We start from the raw sequence: 10844 nt of genomic DNA on the forward strand, positions 1-10844 counted from the left end.
ATTTTACTGCTAGGTAACAGGGGCATAGGGTGAAAGAAACTCTGTCCATTGTTTCTCGCCGGCGCCCGGGATTGAACCCGGGACCACAGGATCACAAGTCCAGCGTGCTGTCCGCTCCAACCGACCGACCGGCGTGCTAAACATAGCTTCATAAACTTGAAAATTTAAGTTCCTGATACCTTCCTCATGAACAATATCTTCAGCTCGGATATTATGATGGATATTAACACAAATACAGCAGGTCTGTCACTCAGGCAGAGATGTTCAATGAAAGTAACTGTAAACTGTAGTTTTATATTTACATACACAGTACAATGTTATATTGTTATAAACATCAACAATAAATATTTTTCTTGTACATATTGATTGCTGATAGTCATTTGGTAATACAGTAAACAGTACTAGCTAATTACAGTAACTATAAATATGAATGTGGCCAGAGTATCAGCCAAGATATAATGGAGTATTCCCTTATCAATCATACTTTATATATTGGCTAACTTGTTATTGCTATGCTACTGACAAAGAACAAATTATTCTAGTTAAGATTTAACAAAATTTTGTTAGCGATCTTAAAAACAAATCTTAACCTGCATTCATTTTTGGAACCTTTAACTTTAACTTCTGATATCCAGTAATGTAAACAATAATAGATAATGAAAACTGTAATAGCTAATGTCAACTGTTCTAATATAAATTTTAGTGACTAATGTAAACAAGAAAATTTTTATCTCTATACAGTACTGTATATGAAATCAAGATTCTTTAGAATTGTTGCCATATAACTAGAATTAAACGTACTAATTATGTGGCAAGTGGAATGAATAAAATGAAAGATGCACAGGTATATAATTTTAAGTATGTCAGCATCCTCAGGAGTTTGTTTCAGGTTTAGGACCCCCCATTACCTTTTATGAAGGGAAACTTCAAGTAATCGCCCTGTTTTGAGTCGCTCAATAATTCTGAGCAGAGAAAGGTACAGTATTTTCTTGTCGACTGTACAGTAAAATGGTATCACGGTAAATTTTGCCAACTTTTCCACTTTCGGAATTGGGACCTGATACTGTATTGAAAGTTGTACAGCTGAGCATCTAAAATACAACGTAGTTAAGGCCAAACCCATTGTAGGTACAGTATTTAAATCCAAGAATGTCAAAAATGCATATATTTTCCCCAGACTGTTCTGATTTATGGCAGAATTTGTTTTCTAATCAAGGCAAAATAATTACATGGTGTATGGTAAGGAGGGAGTGATGAGGTTTCGTAACAAATTTCAAATTTCTTGTCCAATAGCAAAAAAAAAAAAAAAAAAAAGGATTTCTGGCTTGATTTTTTATTCAATAAAAAATGACTATTGTACTGAATATATAATTTTGTCTTTATATTTTAGATGCTCAACTTCTGGAGCATTATATATCATGAGTAGATGTATGCCAGTAAAGAATACTGGAATACAGTAATTGTTCTCACAAACATGAAAAAGAATGTGTTGAAATGCAATTTCTACAATGTAGCACACAGGTTTTAAACTTAGTGATTTTCTTATTTATTAAAAAATGGAATGTCCTAATATGGGAATGTAAATTGATAATACATTTATGCATACTGTACATAAAATTAATAAACTGAAGATACAAATTTCTGCTGACCATTAAGCAACAACCTGGAAACTGCAACACTAGATTTTTTGGACACTGGGATTTATTCTTGGGAAATAGTCAGACACAGGAATAAAGGCCTGATAACACGCAAAACAAAATGTTGCTTAAAATTATGTATATAATACAAATATTATTTTGAATTTTAAGTTAAAAGGCAGCTATTAGGTCACAAATATATAAATGCTTTATTTCTGAAAGGAATATACTGTATTGTAAATACAAAATACTGTACAGGTGCCCTTGTATATAGAAAACATGAATGTTAAGTTTCTAAAAAACAAGAGTGCTATCTAAAAATGTGCTTTATAAACAAAAATTGGAATACGGTTACAATGCCAGTCATGGTGAAGTTCTACATGGATGTCCTGAGGTTTAGATAGTAATTTTTAATAATATGATCACAAACCAAGAAAAAATATATAGGGATTTGCAACAACTTTAGTTTACGAGGAAACAAAAGGATGGATGTGAAAGTGGGAGAGAGAATGGGGGAAGTGTGTGTGTGCAGGGTGAAATAGTGAGAGAGTGAGTGGGTGTGAGGAGTGAACCAAATCATGCAGCCCATCCTCGTAAACAAAAGTCAAAGTCCATTCCATGCACCGTTTATGAATGAAAAAACGGTTTACACACAACTCACGACGTTCGAACATCTCAAAAAGTGCTTCGCTGACGACTTTTTACAGCATTGTGGTTGGAACAAATGCTTCACCTACGTACCACAAGTACAAATAATTGTTAACAGAACCTAAACATCTAACCTAAGCAATGCCTAAATATGCACAGTATGCTAATATATAACTATTAATTTATATTAGAAAATTCCTATTTTGAAAACAGCATATTAAAATTGATGAATGTGTCTTTGGGGTCGAGCACTGGGCGGAATGGACTTGGTCTGAGGACAGGTTGCATCATGATTATCTTTGTGTGGACAGGTGAGCATGCTTTGAGTGCATGTTGTACAATTTAAATTATTGGGCACTCATATAAAAGTTTTGCTATAATAGGATTTCCAATAAGGGTCAAATATACACATCAATTTCTATAACAAAAACCACAATGGAACAAAGATGATTAGCTACAGTCAAGTTCATTACAGTGTAACTCCAACTATCCTAATTAACCATTATGTCTGGATGTCCAAAAACTGGAATTCTAGTTTAATTAAAGAATACATCATGAATATATTGTATAATTTTCCACTTTTTTTGTTATTGAATGTATGGCTACAAGTACCTATAATGGTGTTTAATGTGGACAAAATTATATGAGCATTTGTTTTTTCCATATAAATGGGTATGCTCCCATTGATTCTCAAGTGATTTTCCAAAGTGAGGGGTGAAGAACCAGATACTGTACTGCATTTGCCTTCCAGTAAACCCGAGTCAAGAAAATGGGAATCCAGATAACAAAGCAATGTCACTTAAAATGCAATTCTTAGTGCCAAAAGAGAATAGCTAAAGTAAACTGTTCAGTAAGTGAAACTTATAAGGATTGAATAATGAAACCCCCTTTTCTGGTAGGGCCACTCTGTAGCCTCTTGAGATACAGTATAGCACTGGAGCTGCCAAGCCTTGGGTAACTGCACAAAGCCTGTAAGACCAAACCAAAGCCACTGGGAGACAAGGCCTGAATATAGCTCTCTACAAAGCATCTACTCCAGAAGCCTCACAATCAGGAAACAGTGCCATGTGGACCAGAAGTCACTGATTCCAGGCAGAGTCAAAAAGGGCCACCTACAAATGGCCAAATATATCAAAGCCAGAAGCAGAAAACCTTGTCTACCAACCACTGAAAGACCAGAGGGAAGAGACTGTCCATTGGGTTGTTTGAAATGTCCCAATTTGAAGCATCTATAGGCCTAAATACTGGGATTGGCAGAAGTCTGGCTACAGTATTCACAGACTAACTCTGCTGGGAAAGGGAATGACCTGAAATTTCCCCCATATAAGGCAATGGACCACTGAAGCACAATGCAAATTAAACCAGTGTATGGAGTACAATAGGTAGAGGGTAGGCTTGGGTTTGCCTCAAGAGGCCCCTTTTGTAATTTCCTTAGGCTTTGCAGCCCCAATTCAATAGTTTGGAGAGTTACTGAGGAGACCCCTCTTGGAAATTCTCAGAATAATGAATTATTGGGATTAGAATTTTCATACTATATGAAAACAGCCCACAAAATACATCCTATATTTATGCAATGTATTAGTATCGTTCTTAATCACCCATCATGCCAAGAACGGTATAGCTGCTCAATTAAAGTGATTTTGATTTGCTATCAATGGCTACAGTGTAGCCATTGATAGATGCAGAGATGTTCATGACAGTTTGACTGCCTTTCATACTTCTGGGCTGATTTTGTGCCATAATAGTTATTGTACACAGCCAATTTTTCCTGAGAATTAAACAGAAAAGCATACATGATGCATCTTCAATGATTAAAGCCTTTTGGGCCAAGGTTTCTATCGTGATTTCTGGCACAATGGGGTTAGATTACATCCATGTCTTCATCTAAGAAATATTAACTAGGTTACTATAAAATTTCAGCAAATGCTTTAGATCTGACTGACATAAAATACTAAAAATAATACAATATTGTCTATGATACTATATTAAAATCTATAAAATGGTAAATCGATGATTCTTATTGCAAAGAAATATATTGCACATACAATGTTATGTAAAAATAAAAGCTGCACAACAGTACAAACTTAAAAATGTCTAAAAATAACACTGTCACTCTCTTAATAAATATAGTTTAAAATATTTAAAAGATCTTTACTTGGTCATGTCATCTTGTGGTGGTTGCATCTCGTTCACACAAGTTGCACCAGCATTTTCACTCAATACATTCACTTGCTCAGTAGCCTTCATATTTGGATTCAAAAATGTCTCTCTCTCTAATACTGCCATTGCTGCCATTTTAAGTTCTTTAGGGCTCATTACATAAATAACAGTTCTAGGCTGCATTAAAACACTTGGTTTGAATTTCACACCCGGCTGGCCACTACCAGAACCCTCCAGCCAGGAGGGAACATTCCTTGCCCTTTGTGTCATACTGTCACTTCTGGATTCCTGTTCCATTGAATTTAATAAAATAATTACTAACAACTAACACTATTATTACTAATCTAATTCAACATTTAAAGCTTCTAGTTCTTACAACACTAACACAGTCAAGTATCAATACTGAATGGAAAAAAAATGACAGGGTTCAGGAGTTAGTTGCACAGATAATGTATCCAAATTATTTACAAAATGCATAACTATAATAGTTTCTACAATAAAAAATGCTAAACCTAAAAATTCAAGAAAAATACAGTACTGTAATTACAATTTCCCGTTCAAAATTTATCCATTTCTCATATTTAATATTAACATAAAAAATGTAATTTATAATGGTACTAAATGCCAATACTGCTACACACAATATTCATCTATATACTGTACTATAATAATAAAATTAGGACCATATTTTAAATAATTAATCAACAATTGAAGTAATTATTGCAACTTTAATACTGTAAAACATTTAATGCACAGTTTAGATGTTACCATATTCCAAGCTAGATTCTGAGGAGGATGGGGACAGCTGTGGATACTGCTCGGGCACAGGATGAAGGTAGGGGTTTGGACGCCTTACTGGAATTCCATAGTAATCATCAGTATCTTCTGCTGAAGTATCTCCACCACCCCAGTCTAAACCTGTAGCTGCACGCTCAGTTATAATTTGTTTAAATTCTTGAATGGACTCATTAAGTGACCATAACTGACACAGAAGAGACATATCCAGCTGACGCAGGCCAACCTGAAAATAGATTAAGGGAGAAATGTAAAATATAAGGTGCTCTGAGGGTAAAGAGTATTTGTGAGTTCACGACTACAAACTAACCTAAAATTTTGCTTTGGAAATTCATGAATAAACTTGTTCTACTTTGATCTTGTAACAGCCTTATGAGCCAATCTAAAATTGCCAAATACAGTGAGACTTTAATTAGCCAAGTTTTTATTTACCAGTCTCTCTGGATAAGAGTAATGACAAATTTCTTGTTACTGTATATCAATTTACCATTACACTGGTGGGGAAATCAATAAAAATGCTGACCGCATCAATATTAAAAAAAAATCAAAAATTATAATCAAAATGTTTATTCAGGCAAATGTACATACATAGAAGATGAGTTATTATCATAATGTTGGATTTATAGATAGAACCAGTACATCCAATACCTAAAGCCCTCATACGCAAGGTGTGGGGAAAACCCCCCACATAGACTAAAACTTAATACTAATTGAGATTAAAGTATAAATTGTGCAGAAAGAAGAAAAGAAAAGAAGGAGCGAACGTGGCAGAAATCAGCAATTATACAAGTTGGTCAACAAACAGTATGGTTTGAAAATAGCAAGACATGGGTTGACAATTTGGGTAGGTTAAATGGAGTATATTAACCAATTAGTCATCAAGCAGCACAATCATTAAAACCAAGTGTTATTCGAATAATATAAAACATTTTTACAATAATATAAAACAGATGGTATAAATTAAATCCTGTACTATACAGTGTTTGTTTAATGAGACATAGTAAGAGATGTTAAGATCGATGGCACTTTGATTCAGGTGGAATAAGGTGGTTGTGCAGCCCGTCCTCTCAAGCATTCACAACATACTAAACTCATTTACTAAATTGCCCAAACCTAACATACCTGAGGACCCACAAATAGAAAAAGGAACCAAGTCAAATTTGTGATTTTGACAAATGATTTTTGTCATGAAATGACTGAATTTTTATCACTACATCAGTTTTTGGCCTTAGAGCATTCATACTTCAAAAAAACTTTTAAATTTTAAAATTCAACTGGAAAAGATCATCAGGGCAAATGGAGGAACCTTTGACAAGCCGCCAACTTCCTGTCCCTGACGAAGCCATTAGTACTAGTGGCCCTCAGGTAAATTCAGGTTGGGTAGGGATGTAAATACTTTTCATCCACCATAACTAGTCTATGTGTTTTCCATTTTTTTCTGAAACAACTAGTACATCCATACACTATCATATCTCTAACCCTACTCATGAAGGACAGAAGAAAGTGTACATACAGTATGCTGGTTAGCCTTGCATAAAAGTATAGCTATTATGTTAAAAAAAATTATTTTGATTAGTTTTAATTAGGAAAGATGTTACAGTAGCAGCATTAGTCATGCTCAATCAGAAAAGAAGAAGAGGGATGTTATACCTATTCAGGAAAAAATTAGATTGATTGGAAAGCTGGATAATGGTGCAAGTGATTTGAGTATGGCATTGGAATCAGCACTGTTTCAGACATATGCAGGCAAAAGCACAAAGTTACTGAAATGTGCTGCTGAGAGGGAGTCTTACTGCTTTGGTTTCAAAAGGAAATCTTGTGTTGGCAATGAATAAGGTTTAGAGCCAGCAGTGTTTAAGCAGTTCATGCAGAATCATTATGTAGAAACTGTGAGTGGAGATCAGGTTACTGTATATGCAATTATTAATACAGTATTTTAAAAAATGTGCTAATAGACTATCAATAAAATTTGTCTATTATTAGAACTCACCATTTCCTTCCTTAGCACAGCCAGCTGTGAGTCTAGAGTGGAAGGCCTACGTTGCCTGGTAGGCCCGTGTGCAGGACTTAATCTTGGGGTTATTTCCAGAGATTGAACCAGGAACTGGAGGACTTCCTCTTGGACTGTGAGTTTTATTTCCTGAGGTGCATCCACTTGGATTTCGTGGAGATGTTGAATGACTTCGGGGTGATGAACGGGGAGAGAATCCCTGCATGGAGCCATTAGCATAGTATGGTTCAAATGCACTAGCACCATATCCCACTCCAGAATAATGGGAACGAGCAGATTCAGGACGCGAATCCATGCGTGACTCTGTACGTGAGTCAGCTCTCACAGGACTGTAACGTTCAGTACTAGGCTTCACTGGAGGACTGTATCTCTCTACTCCTCCAACACCACTTCCACTACCCCCACTGCTACCACCACCAGCACCTTCCCGTCGACCAGCTAAGTTGATCAGGCCACTCAGACTTTTGGGAAGAGGTGGCAGTCCCTGAATGGTTGTCATTTTTGCAATTTTATTATCAGATTAATGATTTAGTACATGAAGATCAACTCAAAGCAGATGTATAGAAGAAATGAGGTAGAGTATAATATATTAGTATTACTGCTACTTACAGCTCCTGAACCCTGCCAATGACAAATTAGTGAATACCCATATTTACACAACTACTTTCAGAAAAATTAATTAATGACCTTTCTAACATGTTTCATATCTTATTTATTTTCACAAAAACTACAAGAAGAAACAGTTTGTACAAAGAAGAAACAGTTTGTACAATTTAATTTGAATATAGGAATCTTCAAAATCTGTAAGGAAAATAATATGCATTAGTAAACTTTAAAAATAAATGGAGCTAAATATATCAACACAAACTAGAACACGAAACAATGGATATGAATAGTATAAGTAGAGATTCAGAAAAGGCTTCGATAAACGCTATTTTGTAAATTTTATTGTAGATTTTTGGAACAAATTAAGGAGGCATGGGATTGTTGGATTGCTTCAAGCATAGGTCAGAGGGTTGTATGCATACAATGTGCCCTTATCAAGATGTGGTTGCATCAATTCCTTCATGATTATTGCAAACAATCCATGTGTGTCATTTTTGTCAGTGTCAATGTTGCTGCCAGTGTTCATAATCATTTCAATGACCAGTTCTGTATCACAGTCATACATAATGAATAACTTTGTCCAACTCTGCAGCAATTTGATGGTACAGTATATACATAATGCTTGACTGAAACAGCCCTTAAACAGCATAAAATACTCATTAATCACAATATTCTGGGTTGGTATATAATAGGGCATGAACTCTGTATTCATCCCATTGAACAGGTGTCTAATTTTCTAGTGTACACACAACACGGGTTACCAAGAGTAAGACAGATCACAGCATACAGGTTATGTCTTATTCTACAAACACATCATGAGCAGTGAAGAGTAGAGTAGATCTCATCTTTATGCACTTCTGCCAAGAGTGAAGCAGACACATCTTTATGCACTTCTGCCAAGAGTGAAGCAGACACATCTTTATGTACTTCTGCCAAGAGTGAAGCAGATCACATCTTTATGCACTTCTGCCAAGAGTGAAGCAGACACATCTTTATGCACTTCTGCCAAGAGTGAAGCAGATCACATCTTTATGCACTTCTGCCAAGAGTGAAGCAGATCACATCTTTATGCACTTCTGCCAAGTGAAGCAGATCACGGCTTTATGCACTTCTGCCAAGAGTGAAGCAGTTCATGGCTTTATGCACTTCTGCAAAGTGAATGCAGAAGTCATACTCTGTACACACCTCACAAGCTGCCAAGTAGATTACACCCTACTCCTTTTAGTCTTATTCTACTACATTTGGACTCTGATTCTACACACACACAACACACTATGGAGGTCCAGAACTAACGTGGACGAATATCTTTACTGCACAACATATTGTATTTCACTGCCGCAGGTTTACTAGTTTTCACAACAATCTGCTTTTAATTTCAATCGCGACGATAACCATAGCCACATGTATCTCTACTATGTTGGTAGATAAGCCTATGGAAAACCTACAGAGGTCGTTGCACGAGCTGATTCAGCTGTAAATACGAGAAATATTGAGACTGATTCTCCCTCATCCTCCAGTGGTTGTTTACATATTCTTCTGTTTTCCGAAACTCATCATAAAGTGTGAAATAATCTTGCGACATTAAAATATAACCATTTTTATATATTATATTTTTATAATTTAGATGATACAAAAAGTTCTTTATGTTATTTAATTTCTTCTTTAAATATATGAATGGTTTAGGGGTACATTGTCAAACACTGTACTACATACGCGACTTCAACAACAGTTTCGGACAACGTGGCGCGCAGCCATCACGTTCGATAACCCGGTGGAAGGTGGGCAAGGTGGCAAGTGGGGTGGTTGGGGAGAATGGGGTCAATAAGGGGGGTGGGGGGACATTAAGTAGGCCTATTAACATAGATATTGGTAGATATCTTTATAGTGCAGTGTACTTTGCGTTGCCAGCCGATGTACAGTTACACCTTATCTAATGTAATCTGTGTCGGCAAAACCATTCGCACAAGCACATAACTACTGGGAGTTAGTCAGCTGTCACGGGCTGCTTCCTGGGGGAGGGGGGGAAATAGTAGTAGTAGTTAGTAACAGTTGATTGGCAGTAGACAGGCGGGCCGAAAGAGCAGAGCTCAACCCCCGCAAGCACAACTAGGTGAATACACAGGTAGGAGCGTAGGGAGAAAGAAAGGAGTCAGGGAACCATATCCCCAAACCCTACAATCCCAGAGGGGAGTGGGGAACCCTCCACAAGAAGTTTAACAGCCACAGGGAGAGGAGCACCACCCCCATCTTCCGCCCAATAGACATCCTACTTACCCCAACCCCTGCCAGCCCCCAATTAATTGCCCACCTATGGCATCCTCCCCCCACTCACCCCCCCTCCCCAGGACCTCCCGTCTCCCCCACCCTCCTAAGCCCTCCATTCTTCCCCACCCCCTTATGCCCTCCATTCTCCCCCACCCCTCTAAGCCCGCCCTTCTCCCCTACTTCCCTAAGCCCTCCCTTCCTCACCCCCCCCCCTCTGCTCTCCCTTCCCCCCCCCACCCCCCAAGACCTCCCTCCTCTTCTGCAACCCCAAAGCCCCCTTTCCCCCTCATCCCCCAAGCCCTCCCCTATACCCCCCCAAGCTCCACCTCGGTGAGACCCCATCTGACCCCCCCTAAGCCTCCCCCTCTCACCCTCCCACCCACGCCCCACCCTCCCAGCCCTCTCTCCTCCACTACCACCAGATCCTACCAGCCCCTGTACACCCCAGATCCCCCAGGTCCCCCTCCTTAGGCCCCTCCCATCCCGAACCCTCCCCGTTTCCCCTGCTTCAGGGGAGTCAACAGAAACTGAGGAAGGACAGAAGAGAGTCAGTTTCAGGGTGATGTACTCGAATATATATGGGATTACAAGTAAGGCATGTGAACCAAGGGAAAGAGCACAAGAAATGAACCCAGAAGTAATCGGACTCATAGAAACAAAACTCTCATGAATCATAATGAATGCGGTGTTTCCCCAGGACTACGCAGTTATAAGGAAAGAGG

The 10844-nt window shown here is 37.8% G+C and overlaps 1 pseudogene; it reads right to left on the reverse strand.

Annotated features, from left to right (window-relative positions):
* Positions 1–280: 280 nt before the first annotated feature.
* On the reverse strand, positions 281–9411 carry LOC138355150 (uncharacterized; annotated as a pseudogene).
* Positions 9412–10844: the final 1433 nt, after the last annotated feature.

Source organism: Procambarus clarkii, chromosome 66 (assembly GCF_040958095.1).
Source record: "Procambarus clarkii isolate CNS0578487 chromosome 66, FALCON_Pclarkii_2.0, whole genome shotgun sequence".
NCBI lineage: Eukaryota > Metazoa > Arthropoda > Malacostraca > Decapoda > Cambaridae > Procambarus > Procambarus clarkii.